Below are 5,779 nucleotides of genomic sequence, written 5' to 3' on the forward strand. Positions count from 1 at the left end.
ACCAATATAAGAACATACCAGGATGATAAACTTCTTTCAACTTCCCATCATGTGGCAACTTATTGTTATAAACCCTATACAGAGATGATAAAACAATCCATTTTCACAACATATGTAGCTCGTTTTCACTTCTAAAGTTAATTACATTCTAATGCAATTGCCAAAAAAATGTGATGATGATATTATTCATGTATTAAAACTAAAAAAAATATCAATTCAACATTGCATTTACCAGATCCCCATGGAAAAAAACTCATTTCCAACAATATTCTTCACCACATTCTACAAATATAAATTTCAAGACATCAAGCTTAACCCTCAATTAGCAGGACTTGTGGGGTATTAAATCAACATCAATGAAACAGGTGATTTACTCAAACTAATGAAAGTATCCTTGAAATACACTTAAAACTATATTTTGAAAAAAAAAAATTTCTAAAACAACCTTACCATACCTAAAGGTGACCATAACTAAACGTGAGCGTTGATGTCTATAATTGTACAAACCACTCAACTACACACTCAGGTCCACCTTGTACTGCATATTTCTAATAAAAACAAACAATACCGGATATGTAAGTAGCAATGACTGCAAATCGAAGCATTAGAGAGAGAAAAATGAACAGATGGTTTCTGAACCGAAACATGTCTTCTGATTTCTCATCATCTTGATGTCTTAATGACTGTTGACTTAATGGTCGTTGATTGACCAATCAAACCCAAAATCGAAAGACACCATATATAATCAACACATACCAAGCATCTGTGGGATTTTATTAAAAAAAAGAAGAAGATTAGTGATAACCATAAAAGGAAAATGCACCACAAATACGCAGATGTGCACACCAATGCACATCTGCACATTTTTTTGAAAATGAATAACAGACCCACATATATTTTGATGGTGAGAACATACCATAGATGTAGAAAAGATAGAAAAAAAAGAGAGAGAAAAGCGGCAGAGTTGTGTAATTTTTGGTATGAGGTAACCAATATCAATTGATCAATCCCCCTTTATCCCCATCAATCTGCGATTATGTAAAACCTTACCTGGTTTTGATTGTGGCTGAAATGAAGTAGCTAGTGAGGGAAGCAGGAGAGTGTTAGGATCGAGACACTTAACACACCACTCTAAACACACGAACAACAAAGATTTAAGGTGGTTCGGTCTATTTCTGACCTACATCCACACGAGGTAACTAGGAGTTTATATTTCTTGGTGCTAATCTGCACTCACTCTTTGTTGCTAATTTTTACAATACAGATGAGACTCATATATAGAGTCTGAAGTAAACAATTGAACAAGAAAAGCAGCCATGAAACATGCATCCGGGAAATATGGATCACCTCTCCTTTTCCACCTTTTTGACTTGCTTTTCAACCACTAATATTTGAGTGGTATCATGATTTCTGCCACTAATATTTGAGTGGCTTTACCTACTCAACAATCTCCCACTTGAAGCCACGGAATAATCTTCACATGTGCTTCAACTGTGCATTTGTATTTCCGTAAAACTTTTCATCTTAGCTCCTTCCTAGTTACCCAGCCTTCTCTTCAATTTACCTGAAGGCTAGTTGAAGCTTCCGTTAGCTCCAACACATCAGTCATGGCTAAGTCTGCCACTGACCTGTTCTCTGTCTCCACCGGCTCCCACTGAAATGAACTGCCCGATCCTGGAACATCCTGAGAACAAACGACACTCTCCATGTGAAACAGATAATCTGGAGAGACTTTTACAGATGGAATACTGGTTCTCTTAACCCACTGTGTTCTGGGTATTCTAGCTGAAGCACAACCCTTGCTCCCACTGCTATGAATGCCCTTGACTGGTTTTTCTGAACCGTTCCAAACACGTTCAACCTGAATCTGACCTGTGACTCTGGGTTTGCCATCTGCAAAGCAAACCTTCTTCTGTCCACGAGACTCTATGAACCGGATTTTGTTTTTCTTCTGAACTGGGACGGTTACTCCCTCAGATGGTAATCTGACCATATATAATGAACCCTTCTTATGTCCACGAGCTATCACAAGATTTCCTTTGACAACCTTCCACTGCCCATTCCTGAACTTAACCTCGTGTCCCTGTTCATCCAACTGCCCAACAGAAATCAACTGTTTCTTCAGACTTGGAATTACCCGGACATCCTTCAAAGTCCATGGACCAACTGGAGTCTTCAAAACTAAGTCACCTATGCTCGTCACATCAAGAACCTCATCGTTCGCCAGTCTTACCTTACCAAAATCTCCTTCTTTCAGATTCTGCAGTGCTTCACGGCTGTGGGTAGCGTGAAATGAAGCACCCGAATCCATAACCCAGGAATCCACATTGCTCTCCACACTACAGATCAAAACATCATCATCTGAATGGTCTACTGCAGCGTTAACTTCTTTCTTGTCTTTTGGACATTGATTCCTGAAATGTCCAACCTCTTTACAGTTCCAACAAGTCACATCATTTCGAGTCCTCGACTGACTCCTTCTCCTGTTCCCGCTCCCACTACCTCTGTTATTTTTTCTACCTCTGACCGCATTCAATTGTTCACTTGATGATTCCCCGGAATTTCTTCGTCTGACGTCTTCGCCTAGAATTAAATCCCGAATTCCCTCAAAAGTGAGCTCTTTCGATCCTGAGGAACTAGTAACAGCTGTAACTGTTCCGGACCAACTGTCAGGTAATGATGATAACAGTAGTAAAGCTTGAACTTCGTCCTCAAATTTTATTCCCACTGACCCAAGTCTGGATAAAATCGAGTTCAAATTGTTGATGTGTACTGTAACTGAACTTCCTTCTCTCATCCTCGTGTTGACTAGCTCCCGAATCAGGAAGACTTTATTTGCTGCCGACGGCTTCTCGTACATATTAGACAATGCCTCCATGATTCCCTTTGCCGAGGTCTCCTTCAAAATGTTGAAGGCAACATCCTTTGACAACGTCAGTCTAATAAATGCCTTGGCCTTTTTATCCAAAATCTCCCAGTTTGCCTGTGTTATCGCCTCCGGTTTTTCACCTAAAACTGTGTCCAAGTCTTTCTGCACGAGCAAATCTTCAATTTGCATCTTCCACCAACCAAAATCTTTCCCATCAAACTTCTCAATCTGAAGCTTACTGTTTTCTGCCATTTTCTGAAAGATTAGGGGCTAAACTGTAATTTTTCAAATCTGCTACAGTGTTGCTACAGTGCCTGCTGACGTCACCGCTGACGTCGTGCTACAGTGCTTGCTACAGTTTCTGTTGACGTCACCGCTGACGTCGTGCTACAGTGCCTGCTACAGTGTCGTCTTCTCCGGCAGAACTCCGGTGCTACAGTGTCGTCTTCTCCGGCGGAACTTCGGTGCTACAATGTCGTCTTCTCCGGCGAAACTAGTTTTTCCGGTAACTATTCCGGCAACCTTTGACCGGCGATTTGGACGTCTTCCGGTGGTCAAAAAATTCAGAAAAAAATATTTTCGGCATCTTCGGAACGAGACCTTTCCAACGGTATACACCAAAATCGTTTTTGACGAAAAAAAATTTCGACCAAAAAACTGAAAATCACCTTCTGGAGCTAAAACCTTGCTCTGATACCACTTGTTAGGATCGAGACACTTAACACACCACTCTAAACACACGAACAACAAAGATTTAAGGTGGTTCGGTCTATTTCTGACCTACATCCACACGAGGTAACTAGGAGTTTATATTTCTTGGTGCTAATCTGCACTCACTCTTTGTTGCTAATTTTTACAATACATATGAGACTCATATATAGAGTCTGAAGTAAACAATTGAACAAGAAAAGCAGCCATGAAACATGCATCCGGGAAATATGGATCACCTCTCCTTTTCCACCTTTTTGACTTGCTTTTCAACCACTAATATTTGAGTGGTATCATGATTTCTGCCACTAATATTTGAGTGGCTTTACCTACTCAACAGAGAGGGCGGTGAGCGGATATAGAAGAATCATCGATTAAAAACCCTATAAAAGAAAGCATCGTTCGTAAGTTGTATGATTTATCCATTAGAGGGGTTCTTGCCTTGGGACCACTGGCCATCCGAGAAAGTTATTCGTCATCAGCGCCGTAGGGTTTGCGTTGAGTGACAGAAAAGCAATATAAATGAAATCTTCAATCTGATATGTTTGATCAGATCCCCTCTCCTTCAACACGAATATGAACCAAAAGTCACTGATAGAGGATAATTTAGAGGGTTCCGCCGGTGGGGAAGAGAAGGTAGTGGTAGTGGTTTTGAGCAGAGAAACAGAGGAAGAGAGACCGAGAGAAAACCATCCATGGAACATCCTACACCAACGACTCTCTATTTGTTGCAATTGTTTGTGGTGGTGTTGTGATGCGGAGCTGACGACTATGGTAAGTGGTGATATGAATGGTATTAGGTGGGAGGTGGTGGTATAGAGAAAGTGGAGGTGGGGTAGGGTTATATAAAAGGCGAAGAAGACTAAGTGTAGGCGGAAGAAAGGGCGACATAGTTGGGAAGTTGTTGGACTGGATAGGGAATGAAGACTGAGTCGAGCATCGAGCTTTAAAAACATATGTTGACCAGTTGAAATTCAGTATTTTTTAATGCATAAATTGATTGTACATCTTGTATTAGGGCTTGTACGACTTAAAATTCAGCATTTGACCAAATATGTTTTATAAGGTATAATAGAATATATATATATATATATATATATATATATATATATATATATATATATATATATAGGCTTAGGTTATTGTATTTTAACTAATTATTGTATGGATGTAGGAATGATTGTGGGCCAATCATTTTGCTTATTTTAAGAAAGTGATTAATACATATTATTGAATTAAATATAATTGAAAAATATCATCTAATTTAATTACAACGGTATTTTAGTCAATTAATATAGATTTAATAAAGGAAATTTGCATATTTTAAGGGATCATAGATTCTATTAATTTTAAAAATCTGGTTTTACGAATTATAATTCTTTTAAGACAAAATTGCAAAAATGGTCCCTGTGATATGCATTTTTTTGGGGTTTTAGTCCAAACATCGACTTTTTTGGATTGGTGGTCCTTTTGAGCTCGTTTACATGCAGTTTTAGTCCCTGTCCAAACTAAAAAGTCTATTATACCCTTAAAAAATTTAATTTTCATTTTTCTTTCACTTTTTAAAACTATTATTATTATTAAATATAAAACTGGGTCCACCCCCCTCTCTCTCTCTCATCGTCTTCTTCCTCAACAAAACCCACACAATTTCACATAGATACACATTGTAATTACACACACTAAATGATATGCTTAGATTTGGAATTGAAAAACGATTTCATGCTCTCGGTTCTTGTGCTCTTCTATCTTCAACCTCTATTTCAAGAACAAACCCATATTTGATCTTCATCATGTTCATCAAAAAAGGTCTGAACTTCATATTGTTAGAGTTGTTCCTGTTGCAGAACCTCATCAGTGCTCTAATCTCGTCCTCTCCAGCTCCAGTTTTTTATCCAAAGATGGTGGCAATCATAATTTTTTCCGATTAAGAAATAGGGAGGGGCAGTGACCGGAGGAAGGAGTGATTTATGATTCACACACACATATACCTTCTTGAAACCATTTGAGATGCATACACACATATCTCTTAATTCCTCGGACCACTTACTGCTCATGGTGGTTATGAGCATTTGGTGGACTCATCTCTCAATTTGCCATAGTTGGGTGCAAAAAGTTTCATATCTGGTTTCTGATTTGCAAAAAGCCTGATATAGTTTTTTTTAACCCCAAATCCAACCAAAAATCGGTGATGATGACACC

This window comes from Lactuca virosa, chromosome 9 (genome assembly GCF_052849685.1).
Source record: "Lactuca virosa cultivar CGN04683 chromosome 9, Lactuca_virosa_CGN04683_v6, whole genome shotgun sequence".
Lineage (NCBI taxonomy): Eukaryota > Viridiplantae > Streptophyta > Magnoliopsida > Asterales > Asteraceae > Lactuca > Lactuca virosa.